This window comes from Pongo pygmaeus, chromosome 4 (genome assembly GCF_028885625.2).
Source record: "Pongo pygmaeus isolate AG05252 chromosome 4, NHGRI_mPonPyg2-v2.0_pri, whole genome shotgun sequence".
Lineage (NCBI taxonomy): Eukaryota > Metazoa > Chordata > Mammalia > Primates > Hominidae > Pongo > Pongo pygmaeus.
The window spans coordinates 7,378,252-7,393,929 of NC_072377.2; positions in this window are offsets into that span (position 1 = coordinate 7,378,252).

Below are 15,678 nucleotides of genomic sequence, written 5' to 3' on the forward strand. Positions count from 1 at the left end.
CTCTTTGACTTAAACTATCCATCAATATGTAGATGTTTGGACAAAAATAATGATTATGATATCAGAGATTTAAAATGAAAAGTCTTATTTGTCTCAGTCATAAACATTTCTATTAAATGCATTAATTTCTTTTTTATCAACGCTACTGAGTAAGCATATTTGGATAAGGATTTCGCATCACCTTCTGGACTTTGATTCTCTCCACTGAGTATAAGTAGCACAGGGGAGAAGAACATATCTGTATTAATACTAGATGGTTTCCTCAAAACTGCACTTCTTAGAAATCATCTTCATTATTTTGCTCATTTTTAGATTAGCACTAAAAACTCAGTAGAAAAGTCTTACATTGGGGAATCATAATAGTTTACTAAAATGTCATTCACCAGACAATATTTTTTCATTGTACAATAAACGTCAATTCAGTAAGTTTGTTATGAACTCTTGGTGTACCAGAGAATCATTCAGTGTGCTATAAGAGATTACAAAGAAGTCAATGATACTATCCTTTTCTGGAGAGATGACATACACAAACAAAAATGCTAATTGCCAATTAAGGGACCAATATGAAAATGAAGAAAAGCAAAGGTGGTGTAGAGGATATACTTCCATGCTGCAAGACCTCAGAGCAAGGGAAAGAGCCTTCCAAAACAGAGTTAATTTAATAGTTTACTTCTATGTCCAGAATCTTCATCTTGGACTTAAAAAGACCTGCAGGATTTGATTTGACAGGGGGAGAAGAGTTTAGAGCCATCCAAAATGGATTTTAGAAGTAGGAGATAGGACAAGACTGGAGTTTGGGGATTTGAAAGATGCCTAATAGAATAAAAGCTGTTTATTTAGAACTAAATGTGGAGGGGAGGGGATGAGGAGTAAAAGAAAACACTGGATTGTTGTCAGGTGTGTTTAATGATAACTTGGATGTTAAGATGGGAGCTTTTGGCTTTGAACCAAAAGCAAACAGGAAACTTCTTTGGTAGAAAAGCAGCAGAATAAAGGCAGTAGGTAATACTCTATACAGTCTCTATATACACTGTGTGTGTGCACTTTCCAGCCAAACCTTCAGATAAAGATGAGGTTACAACAGATTTAAAATTCTAAAGCTCTTGAGCATGAGTCAAGAGTCACTGATAAAGACCCATTTGTCAATTTCAATTGCCCGGGAACAGTGTGAGAAGGATAGTCAGAACTCTGGGGAAGTGTATTTGTTCTCCATCAAAAGAAGTCAACTATATAATTATCACTCCACAGTTTCTAATTTGTGATTAAAGGTATGTATAGTTGATCTTACTTCCTGGAAAACTAGAGAAGAAAATAAGGGAGAAATGGAAAAAGAAAAGGAAAAGAGAAAAAAGAAAGAAGAAAGAAAGAGAAAAAAAGAAAGAAGATAGAGGGAAAGAAAGAAAGAGAAAGAAAGACAAAAGGAAAGAGAAAGAAGGAAAGGAAAGAAAGAAGAAAGGAAGGAAGGAAGGATGGAAGGAAGGGAGGAGAAATTATTAAGTATTAATACTTTAATATGGTATTAAGTATTACACATAATTTAAGAATTATTTAAAGTATACAGGAAGATGGGTGTAGGTTATATGCGAATACTTTGCCATTTTATATAAGGAACTTGAGCGTTTACAGATTTTAATATCCGCAGGGGACCTGGGGCCAATCCCTGTGATACCAGGGGATGACTGTACACTGCAATGTTGTTAGCATAGCATACAGCCTATCATTGTAAAGTTTACCAAATTTTCCAGCACTATGAGGAAATATCAGCTATAAATACAAGCACATTACTTTATGTAGGAATTATACTCAAGAGTAAGAAGTTATCCACTTTCATGCCATCTATGCTGAAGCCCAGAGAGAGTTCAGGACCTAAATTCTTTGCCCTAGAGAAGGCAGCTCTTTGACAGGACATCTTGGGTATCTGAGGAAAGAATGGGAAATGGGATAGAATTGTTAGGTGCTGCCAGATGACTCGGGGAGGCCAAGGTCACACATCAGCTGCCACCAGTGCAAGCGGGAATGGACCATAGGTGGAGGTAGGACAGCCGCCATATTTGAAGAATTAAAGACCCTGGGTCCAACTGTTGCTCTATTACAATATTTCCTTGATTAAACAATACTTCAGACACCCAGTTTAAGTATTGCTCCTGGAACCATTCATTAGAATAAGTATATACCCGCATTTTATTACATCCTGCAGTGTATCTGCCTATAGAATCAGAATTTTACATCCTTAGTACAAACCTTGGCGCCCTGCACCACTAATCTGGGTCTGACCACAAAGTTATCCACATTAGGATGTTGCTCTATAAATTCAACCTTTCTGCAGCAACTGTCTTCCTGTGCAACTGAAAAGGTTTTAAAAATCTCAAAGCATCTGTTGGGTATTTTCTCTAAAAAAAAAAAAAAAAAAAAAAAAAAAAAGAGCATTTTCACACTTCCTCCTCAAATCACACAATTTGTCTGTAGAATGCTACATAATTCTTGCTGTTGCCTTATACCTGCTTTTAACTGAGGCCATTTTTAACACACTGCTTTGTGCTTATAGATCCTACTAGCTCAGCAGTTTTAGAAGAATATATAATAAAACAAGTAGCAAGGGTTTAATGCATTTACTTCTCTCCAAAGGTTTTCCACATTGGTGACAAAAACGCTGTATGCTTTAGTTAATGAACATAAATTGAATAAAATGAAACCACTGAAACACTCTGACAAGTATAGAGACACCAACATAGGAAGTCTTGCAATTTTCGCATTGTCCTTTCAATAAGTTTTTACAATAGGAAGACATTTTCTCACCTGATTGGAAGCTCATCTGAAGTATCCATTGATTAAGTTACCTTTGGGACAGTTCTGCTCTTCTGCCTCATGGTAATTGCCATATCATGCAAGATGTAAGCAACGTGCTGTTCTGCTTTCCTACGGAAGCAGGGAACACTGGCTGTAGAGGATGCAGGACATCCTCTAGGCACATTGCAGGTTCTCTGCCTTTCTCTGCAAACTTGGAGTGCATAGAACTTTCAGTACTGGCACTTTCTAAGGCACTTGATGGCCTTTGTAAAACAAAGAGAAAACACAATGTGTATCTTTTAACTCAATAAGGGTAGGTAGATTTTAAAAATAATTTAAACATATTATTTTATCTGTACTATTTGAAAAGACATTGTACTAAGTAATAATTCAAGGCTAAACATTAAATCTATAGAGTTTCCTAAAAGGGATTCCTAGAAAACTTCTAAGAACAAAAGGAAAATAAAAAGCATGCGAGAAGCACCACATGACACATTAATTATTGGCAAATAAAATAAACATAATAAAACTTCATTCTACCATTTTAATGTCATGGGCAAAATCAGTTTCTAAGAAATCCCACGAATCCATAGACATGTTCTTTTGGGCAACAAAGGAATCCTATTAAAAATGAAGGCATTAACAAATCCACATTCATTGGTAGAGTGGCTCACACATCTTCCATTTCTACTCTTATTTCTTCTGGGCATTGACAATTAAACTAAATTCTTTCTGTAAACTTGAGTTAGTAGCTGGGCTTGAGGGAAAAAATGCATAACATTACTCTATAACACACAATTTTGTTGGTCAGCCTCCATTTTATCAAATTATTATACATCCAAAACTTAAAAGAATACCATCTAAACAAATTTAATACATTCTCTATTTTCAAGTATATTTGATAGAAAATGCTGGTGATATTAAAGACCTGACCTGGTTTGGAATTGAGAAAGGGAGTAAAGCATGCATGGTCAAAGGTCTAAGAAAGATACAGAAGTTGGAAGATGTTAGGGAGGCAAGATTGTCACAGTAAGAGCGCCGGCTTTGAAGGTGGAGGAGCAGCCTCTGAGCCAAGGAATGTAGGGGGATTCCTGCTCCAGAAGCTGGAAAAGGGAATCGATTCTCCACTAGACCCTCCAGGAGGGTAAACCCGTCTGACACCTTGACGTTAGCACAGTAAGACCCATGTCAGACTTCTAACCTCCAGAGCTGTGAACTAAGCAAGGTGTGTTGTTTTAAGTTCCTGAGTTTGTGGTAATTTATTACAGCAGCCATACGATGCTAATACATCAACCAAAACCAGAACATGCGAGTGTCTGAAAAACGAATTGCTGCCTGACTACCTTCATCAAAGAAACACATACACTTTTCATTGAATCGCTGAAGAAAGGAAATTGTTGAGAAATGTCTAGATGGGATTGTCTTTTGATCGTAAGTCCCATGTGACCCAGACCTGAGACAGTGGTGCCCTGACTTGTTCCTGGTCACTGTGTTTGCTATGGGTATGGTGAGGGGCCCAAGCCAGCCAACCATTCCGGTCAGCGAGACTTAATTGCCACACATTTGCTTGTGCCATCGGGGAAGGGGAATTCTCTCTGTAGTTGGATAGCTATTATGCTAAGATAGATTGTAAGCCTGGAGAGGGGGAGGAGTAGCCATCCGGAGACCTCTAAGGGAGAACCTAAGTCCTTCTGAAAATGAAGCCAACACCAAAGAAAGCAGAGCTGAGAAGGGAAAAAAGAGAGACTGAGATGATCCCGAGGATTTCATCTATGCCCTTGAGTCATGTCTTGGCAGACTCTTAGACACTCCAGTTCTACGGGCCAAAACATCTCCTCTTCTCATTTTACTCGCAACTAAGACTCCTCTGTGGGAAAGAAACAGTTTTCTGTTTTCTTTCCTTTTCTCTTTTCTACTTATATGCACACCATTGCTGTCAGGGTGGGCATTCATGTATACAAATTGACCATTCAAAAAGATGGTGTAAAATAAAGGCACCTAAAAAACCCCCAAAAAGTCAGCAATGGCCCTCTAACCAAATGTTTATTAGAAGAAGCCTGTGGTATTTAAAAGGATGAATATAACCCAAGAGATGAGTCCAGAAGTAGTCCAGACCCATCAGCACTTCAGAAAGGCTGAGAAACAACAGCAAAAAGCAGTGGAAACCACAATTTTTGCTGTACATAACTCTAAGCTTCAAAAAATGCTTTCTGTTTATTCTCCAATTCAGTAGAAGGTCCCTCTCTGGGTTATAGATAGGACTATATCATTATCTTCATTTTGCAGATGAGGAAACTGTTGTTTAAAGACATTATTTGACTAGGTTATTGATCTAAGGCTGTCCTTGTGTTAGGCTTTATACCTGGACTCATTCCTGACCCCAAACTTTCCAAGGCTGAAACTTGTTTTCTACACTGGTGACAGTTCTTTGCACCACACTGTGTGCTATCTTAGTTATTTTTTTCCCTGTAACATAGGTGTGCACTGAGTTCCCCTGGAAATACTTGGACAGGGAAGATACCCTGTATAGGATGTTTCTTCGACAATCGACGTTTAGAATAATGTGGTGTAGAATCAAATAGAATATTTATGTTTAGTGTTTCCTTAACCCAATAAGTGCTGAACTGCAAATCAATAGAAGAGGCAGCCTGTTTCAGAATGAAAAGGAAGGGTGTTCATTTGTTTTACCACCTGCTTCATTGTGACACAGTTTGTGGGCCAGACTGCAAACAAGACCTGTCAAAATCATGCATTGTTCTCTATCCTCCTTGGCTCCATGGTGGATTCCACCTAAGTCTCCCATCCAATTCCTCGCCAGGATTACTGTGTTAGATAGAGAACTTAAATGCAGCAACTCCTTGGTGTCTCAAATACTGAGAGTGTGGGTTGTATAGGTTTTTCAAAAAGTGAGGGAAGTTCAATTTAGAAAGGCTTCAGAAACAGAGGCAAATTTTCACTGTGTTTACAACAGACATAAAGCATGACCCAAATTCATTTACTGATGAATGAGCTTGAATGTCATGAACTTCAATTACTTCTGTAGAACAGGGGCAAGAATGCTTTTCCCATCTTCCTCCTAGATGTTTGCTTTGAATGCATGTTTCAAACACTGAAAAGAATTATATAAAATTAGCACCATCAATAGTGTTGATACTGTTATGAGATGCTATTTGAAAAGGGCAGAGAGAACCAAATGAGTTTGCATAAACTTTCAGTACTACAGATGACCCTCTTTGAACAAGAAGGCCATTTGTCTTCTACATTGGGGACATAGTCCTACTGATGGGAGCACAAAACAGGGATTGTTCTTCTAGACAAGAGAGCTTGTTGACTGAGTCCAAATGTAAAGAAAGCTTTTTTAATAGAAGAATAAAATGCACAGAAGTTGATTAAAGTCTGGATTCTTTCCCTGGCAGGAGTTAGAATAATTTATGCATTTTCCCTCTAAAGTTTCCTGTCTGATTACACCGAGGAGAACAAAGTCATTAAAGGCAATTACTATGTTAATAGACAAGAGATTGAGAATGCTGAAGGTTGGGTAAGTCCATCTTCCTGTCACACACAGTAGTTTTCCCTTCTGCCTGTAGGTTTCCAAATGAATATGAATTGATAATCAGCATGTTTCATATTCATAATGCAATCAAAATGCATATTTGATTGAATGCCTCATTTAATAAACCAAGAAAATATTCATAACAGTTGTGATAATTAGGGTTTTTTAATTTTTATTGAGGTATAATTACATATAGTAAAATGTGAAGATCTTAAGTGCATACTGTGATGTTTTTTAAAAATGTATGTACCCTTGGAAACAACATCCAGTAAAGACATACAGCACTGCCTTCAACCTAGAAAGTCTTTCATGTTTATTGGCATATATTCTCTTTCCCATATCTAGAAAGACCACCATGCTGAACTATGTTCCCATAGATTAGTTCTGCATGTTCTGGAGCTTCATAAAAAAGGAAATGTCTAGATATCATATCTAAGTCTGCCTGCTTTCATTCAGCATAGTATTTCTGGTATTCATCAATGTTGTGTGCACCACTAGTTCATTTCTTTCTACTGCTATTATTCCATAGTATGAATATATCACAATTTGTTTATTTATTCTCCTGTTGATGGATTTTTGGATTGTTTAACATTCTTGCTATTGTAAATAAAGCCGCAATAAACACTAGTGTACAAGTAGTTTGTGTAGGCATATGTTTTCATTTCCGCTACAGAAATACCTTAGAGTTAAATTGCTGGATCATAAATAAGGTAGGTGCACATTTAATTTTATAAGAAACTACCAATTAGTTTTCTACAGAAGTTACACCATTTTGCATTCCTACCAGTGAGCATGAGACATCCAGTTGCTCTATGTCCTGTCTGGCATTTGGTGTTGGAAGTCATTCAAATTTAAACCACTCTAGTGTCTGTATGGTGGTTTTAATTTGCATTTCCATGATGACTAACAGGGTTAAACATCTTTTCATGTCTTTTATAGTCATATTTATATCTTCTTTTTTGGAATATCTGTGAAAGGAAAATAAATTTTGGGACTCCCAAATCACTAAGGGAAAGGGAAAAATCAAGCAGGGAATTGCTTAGGGCAAACCTGCCTCCCATTCTATTCCTAAAAAAAGGTAGCTAGTAAGATAACAAAGCGACATACCTCCCTCACAAGGAATTTCCTCCTGGACAAAGGACAGACAGAACTCAAAGTCATCCCTCTGTTCACTGAGATAAATGCATATGCGATTGCCCCCTTTGGAAAGGCTAATCAGAAACTCAAAAGAATGCAACCATTTGTCTCTTATCTATCTATGACCTGGAAGCCCCCTCTTCGCTTCCAGTCATCCTACCTTTCCAGATGGAACCAATGTACATATATGATTGATGCCTCATGTCTCCCTAAAGTCTACAAAACCAAGCTGTGCCTAGACCACCTTGGGCACATGTCATCAGGTGTGTCATTGGCGTGTGTCCTTAACTTTGGCAAAATAACCTTCCTAAATTGACTGAGACCTGTCTCAGATATTTGGGGCTCACATATCTATCCAACTCCTCTGAAAATTTTTACTGGATTGTCTGTCTTACTGTTTTTGACATGTAGCAGTTCTTTATGTAATTCAAATTCAAGTCCTTTGTCATATATAGGTTAGGAACATTCCTCTTAGTCTATGATGCGCTTTTTTTTTTTATTATTTTTTAACACTCTTTTGAAGAACAGAAATTTTTAATTTTCATGAATCCAGTTTACTTTTCTTTTTTTCTAATAAAGTGTTTTGCAATCTCTCTGAGAAATGTTTGACTACATATATCACAAAAAGGATTCCCCTCAGGTTTTTTATAGAAAGTTTCAAAATTTTAGCTTTTATGTTTCATCTGTAATCCATCCATTTCTGTTCATTTTCAGGTTAGGGATAGATAAAGTTTCAATTGTTTTTATACGAATAACCAGTTGTTCTAGTATGATTTGCTAAAAAAGACTTTCCTTTCCCTCATTGAATGACATTGGCACAATTGTCAAAATTAATCTTTCTGCATATATGCAGATCTGCTTTTGGACTCTATTCAGTTTCATTCACCTATCCTGAAACCAGATCGCACTATCCTGATGACAGGGTAACTGTACAGTACTCTTAAAATGAGGACTGTGCGCGGTGACTCATGCCTGTAATCCCAGCACTTTGGGAGGCTGAGGCGGGCGGATCACGAGGTCAGGAGATTGAGACCATCCTGGCTAACACGGTGAAACCCCATCTCTACTAAAAATGCAAAAACAAAATTAGCCGGGCGTGGTGGTGGGCGCCTGTAGTCCCGGCTACTCAGCAGGCTGAGGTAGGAGAATGGCGTGAACCCGGGAGGCGGAGCTTGCAGTGAGGCGAGGTCGTGCCACAGCACGCCAGCCTGGGCGACAGAGTGAGACTCCGTTTCAAAAAAAAAAAAAAAAGAGGACTGTGGACTGTGCATCCTCCAAGGTTATTCATTTTCAAGGTTGCCTTGCTTGTTCTGAGTTCTTTACCTTTCAATGTAAATTTTAGTATTGATTTTGGTGTTTGTTATTATTTCCAAAAGAAGTCTTCTGGGATTGTTAAGACGTATTTTAAAAACTTCTCTCCTTTATACTTACCTTCCAAACTACTACAGCAAAATGGGGATGGGGGGGCGGTTAAAACAACAGTTCTCACAGTGTTATACGAGAAAAACTGGAGACTCCAAATTTTTCTTAATAATCCAAAATCAGTATTTGGTTTCTCAATGTCATGAGTATACAGAATATAGAAAGATCATTGTTATGGTTTCAGATTTTACATTGCAATTAACCTTTAAAGAATTACTATATTTTGAGATTTGATGTGGTAACCAAAAAGACTATTTACAATTATCTGAGAAGGCTATTAAAATATTTCTCCCTTTTCCATCTGTATATCCATAGTAAGCCAGATTTTCTTCATATATTTCAACCAAAATGACATAACACAACAGATTGAATGTAGAAGCAGATATGAGAATCCGGGCATCTTTTATTAAACCAAACATCAAATAGACTTACAAAAATTGAATCAATACCACCCATATCACTATTTTTTTGGTTTGGGAAAATATACTTTTCATTAGAAAAAGTTATGTATACATGTGATTGGCTTAATAAGTTTAAATAAATGAATACATGTTTTTAAATCCCTCTGTTTGAATTTCTCATGTAATAAAAACTGATAAATAAAACCTACATCAACCACAGCTCATGTGATTTTAAGCATATTTTGACAATTCTTGAGCAAATTCTAAAATATAATTTTCTCAGAAACCTATCTCTATGTATTTCATTTTGAGGAGTGGTATTATATCAGGTTAGAAAGCAATAACAATGACTCTCGTTTTAGATACATTCATTCCTTCATTCCTTTAGTTAGCACAAATTTTATGTATACATAATCCATCTTCTAGAATATGTGCTTAATTCAGCAGAAGGTATACATAATTGGACTAATTTAATCCAAAGTAACATTTTTTATAACTCTGAGTAAATACAACCAGACAGGTCTGAGTATTTCTTTGTGTTAAAATGTTTGTACCCAAAGAAAAGAGTTCTATTTTTTTTCCTTCAATTTCTTCTCTGATAGTTCTTTTCAAGAAAAAAACTAGATATTTAATTTAATTCATGGATTCTAGAATAGTTTGGATATTTTAGAAAACATTTGTGTATTCGTACCAATGACAATTTCATCTCTCCCATCTCTCCCATCCTCCAAAACTGTAAAAACATTAGCCATAAGTACTCTTGTTATGGATTCATTTATTCAATGAACACTTATGGAGTGATGTGATGGAATTTGTCTGAAGGCTATCTGCATTCAATAAAGTAACTGTGAAATTCTGTCTAAAATAAACATTTCTTTTTTTAATGCAAAGAAAACTTGGAAAAACTAAACCATCTAGTACGTACGTGGGTTTCTACGAAGTAAATTCCACTCCTATTTAAAATGACAACTCTACCTTTTCATTTTGAATCAACATCCTACACAAAATTATATCCTTTATCCAGATTCATATGTTCAAAGTCATACTCTTCATACAACAGAAAAGCTGTAAAAATGCTCTTAACATTTTGTGCAAATCCAACTTCAACTTTAAAAAGAAAAATCTAAGATATAATAATTACTCCCACACAAAAATGATGACAACAGGCTCTGACATATAAATAGGTTATAAGCTTGGGTGTCCATGTGCCTTGAGAGGCTGATCTTTGTCAAAGAACACAGCCACTTCCCTCACCAAGGCGAGGGTGCACAGGCACCTTCTCACATTCAGAGTAAAGAAAGCCTAGTGCTTTGGACCTAAGACATAGATAAGGGTAATGGCATACCTGATACATCACATTAAAGACACAGCAAGAGAAGAGGGTGGAACCACCCCATGGAGGCCAGCCTTAGAACCTACACCCCTGCAAGAGGATGGCAAGTATGGGGATGACGTCAGCAGAATTACTGCAGCACTGAGAATGGTGAGAAAGACAGAGACCTTAGAATCCCCTTATATAGTTTGGACGTTTGTCCCCTCCAAATCTCATGTTGAAATGTGGTTCCTAATGTAGGAGGTGGGCTTGTGGGAGGTGTTTGGGTCATGGGGGCAGATCCCTCATGGATGGCTTGGTATTGTCCTTGCAGTAATGAGTGAGTTCTTGCTCTGTTAGTTTGTGCAAAAGAGCCCGATACCTCCTCCTCTCTCTCTCTTGCCCTGTGATATGCCAGCTCCTTCTTCACCTTCCACCATGATTGAAAGCTTCCTGAGGCCTCACCAGAAGCCCAGCAGATACTGGTGCCATGCTTGTACAACCTTCAGAACCATGAGCCAAATCAATCTCTTTTCTTTATAAAGCTACCCAGTTTCCTGTATTCCTTTATAGCAACACAAAAATGGACTGACACATCCCCGGTGTAAACCCCTGAAAGAGACGGAAATGGTCATCTAGTCCTCGGGTGGGCTCATTCAGTGATAGACATTCACACTGCCACAGCTCTTTTCTTAGGTGTTGGTTTTCACTGGCCAACTTAATTGTCCTTTAGTTAACTTTAAACCTGCCTTCATGTAATGTCCACCGATTCTTCCTTCATGAGATAAGAAAACAGTCACTGGCATATTCCAGGGTCTGCTTCCCTAGAAGGTGGCCAGGGAGCAAAGTTGGATGTGATTTATGAGTGACCATTCCAGGATCAGCCACAGTCACAACGGGAAATAAACCATTAACCTATTTCCAGTGAAAAGGGACTCAGAATTTTACTTTTGCCTTTGGAAGAATAGAAATATAATTGGTCCTTCTGAATTAGATCATCTGGTCCTCAACAATGTTAATAGTTCATGCCGCCTCCCTTGGGTCTCTCTTAGGTTTGGTGGAGGAAGATTTAAGAATAAAATGAACAATTCAGTTTTGCCTAAATCAGACACAGTAAACTCCTCGTGCAGCTGCCCATGGTTTGGCCCCAAAGGAGCATCTTCTGAAAAACGATGGAAGGAATGCTTGGGTTTTGCTTGACTTCATTCATAAATGAAGACGTTCCCACCCATTGTCTTTGGTTCCCGTTACTTATTTATGTAATGTTTAAAGGTGGCCAGACATATCGATAAATACATACTGGCTCAGGCTGATTTTCCGTAAGAGGAATTGTGGTTGGGGAGCAGGAAGAGGGGCAGATTCACTAGCAGGAAATCACCCTGAAACCTCCTCAGCTACTTACTAAGAAGATGCACTGAATCCACATGTGCTGTGTTCTCACCCATAGGTACATGCAACATGGCTCATGCCGCAGGCTCCTTGCTGTTTGTTCAGTCAGTAGTTGTTGAGAGCTAGGGTGTGTCAGGCACTAAGATAGGCAGGGAGGACAGGGTAACAAACAAAACGCATAAATAAATGTAATGCTGTGTAATACTCACACAGTGCTTCCACAGACGCCAGGCATTCTCCCAAGCACCTTATGGATTTCAACTCACTTGATCCTTGCAAGGACTCTATAAAAAGGGTACTGTGGCACAGAAAGAGTCAAGTGATGTGTCCAAAGCCACATATCTAATCAAAGATGGAGCCTACAATTTAGTAGAGTGGCTTTCAAATGTATTTGATCTCTTACCCAGAGTTAGAATAGCTTTTACATCATGATTCGGTATACAGGCACGCACACATGCACACACACACACACAAACACATGCACAATTAAATACATGTATCTGGAATTAAAGTGTCACCAACAATATGTATTTTACTAAGTGCAGTGTACTGTCATATTTTCTATGCTCTTACAATGTATTCTAATGTTATTAAAAGTATCTGTCCCCATTGACTAAACTGATGTCAAGAGTCCCTCCCTAATAAGTCACAAACTGAGAGTTTAAAAATCACTAATTTTGTGGTAGGATCCTGGAGGGACATTAAAAGGATGGTCACAAAACAACTGTAATTTTTTAAGTGTGATATAGAAGCTCTAAGGATGGGGCTGGGAGTGGGAAAAAGAAAGGTCCCTCTGAGCCTAGGAATAAAAGGCAGGAGTGACTGGTCTGGATAAAGCCTGGAAGAGCTTTCTAGGGTTCTGTGACCAGTAGGAGGGGCCTGCGCACAGGCTTTGGGAGAGGAAGGAACTTGGTCCAGTGAAGAAACAAGAGAAGGCCAGCGTGGCTGGAGAGAGTGGGCAGCCGTAGTGGGGCATGGAATGAGGCAGGAGAAGGAGGCAGCCCCAGGTTACAGGAGATTTTGAGGCCATGGTAGAGTCTGGCCCGGAGTGATGAGCTCCAGAAGCAAGTCATTAGGGAAGGGTGTACAGAAAAATGAGAAGGCAGCATTGAGATGATCCAACTGGACCTTGCATTTGCTTTGTGCAGTACCAGTCATGCTTGGGCCTCTGTGCTGTGCTGTGTGTGGTAAGCACTGTGGGGGTCTCTCTCCTAACAGCTGCACCCAGCCCCAAGCTGCTGAGTTTGGCAGCTGATGGGTCACAGCTGCCGTCTTCTCTATTTATGGCCTTCTGCAGGACAGGGACTGTCTTGTCTTGGAGACCACATATCCCTCTTCCCTGAGCAGGTAGGGCATCCAGCAGCCGATGGCCAACCACCATGGTGTGTCAAAGACTGGCCACCTGGCCTGATGCAGGGTAACTGTGGTGCAATTTGTGGACCTGCATCTAGGGAATCTGACTCAAAACATGCATAATGGGCCAAGGTCAGTGGCTCACACCTGTAATCCCAGCAACTTGGGAGGCTGAGATGGGAGGATCATTTGAACCCAGGAAGTTTGAGACCAGCCTGGGCAATATAGTGAGACCCCATCTCTAAAAAAAAAAAAAAAAATTAGCCAGGTGTGGTGGCACACCTGTGGGAGCAACTACTGAAGAGGCTGAGGTAGAAGGCTTGCTTGAGCCCGGGAGATCGAGGCTGTGGTGAGCCATGATCATGCCACTGCACTCCAGCCTGGGTGACAGAGTGAGACTTTGTCTAAAAAAAACAAAACAACAGCAGCAACAGCAACAACAAAAACGCATAAAGACTGATAAGGCTAGACGAGAAACTGGCCTAATATTATGAACAGATATGATTTGGAATTTGATTAAAATGTGCTTTCTTTACCTGAATTTTGCATTTTGACCAGTTCTGACTTTTGCACTGTTACAGAGCTAGGAAATTATTATTACTATTTCAGAGATACCAGAAATACCCTCTCTGTTTCCTAATGTTTTCTTAATAAACCCTCCCATCACCACCCTGAATCGGAAATTCTCTCTACCATAGGGCCCTTCGCTACTTCCACCACCATGGTCTCCACCGTCACCAACTTCATCGCTACCACTGTCACCACCATCATTATCACCACCACCATCACCATCACCATCACCACCATCATTACCACCATCACCACCATCACCACCACTATCACCACCATCATTATCACCACCACCTCCACCATCACCACCACCACCATCACCACCACCACCACCATCACCACCATCACCAACACCACCACCATCACCATCACTACCACTATCACCACCATCATTATCACCACCACCTCCACCATCACCACCATCACCACCATCATTACCACCATCACCACCATCACCATCATCACAACCATCATTATCACCACCACCATCACCATCACCATCACCACCACCACCACCATCACCACCATCACCATCACCACCATCATTATCACCACCACCTCCACCATCACCACCACCACCACCATCATTACCATCACCACCATCACTACCACTATCACCACCATCATTATCACCACCACCTCCACCATCACCACCACCACCACCATCATTACCATCACCACCATCACTACCACTATCACCACCATCATTATCACCACCACCTCCACCATCACCACCACCAACACCATCATTACCATCACCACCATCACTACCACTATCACCACCATCATTATCACCACCACCTCCACCATCACCACCACCACCACCATCATTACCATCACCACCATCACTACCACTATCACCACCATCATTATCACCACCACCTCCACCATCACCACCACCACCATCATCATTACCATCACCACCATCACTACCACTATCACCACCATCATTATCACCACCACCTCCACCATCACCACCACCAACACCATCACCACTACCACCATCACCATCACCACCACCACCACCATCGCCACCACCATTGCCACCACCACCACCACCACCACCATCACCACCATCACCACCATCACCAACTTCGTCACTACCACTATCACCACCATCATTATCACCACCACCTCCACCATCACCACCACCACCACCACCACCATCAACACCATCACCATCATTATCACCACCACCTCCACCATCACCACCACCACCACCACCATCACCACCACCACCAACTTCATCGCTACCACTATCACCACCATCGTTATCACCACCACCTCCACCATCACCACCACCACTACCACCATCACCACCATCACCAACTTCATCGCTACCACTATCACCACCATCGTTATCACCACCACCTCCACCATCACCACCACCACCACCACCATCACCACCATCACCACCTTCATTACCACCACTACCTCCACCATCACCACTACTTCCACCAACACCACCACCATCATCACCACCACCACCATCTTCATTACCACCACTACCTCCACCATCACCACTACTTCCACCAACACCACCACCATCATCAGCACCACCACCTCCACCATCACCACCACCACCACCTTCATTACCACCACTACCTCCACCATCACCACTACCTCCACCAACACCACCACCAGCACCACTACCTCCACCAACACCACCACCATCATCACCACCACCACCTCCACCGTCACCACCACCACCACCTTCACCATCATCACCACCACCACCACCACCACCACCACTA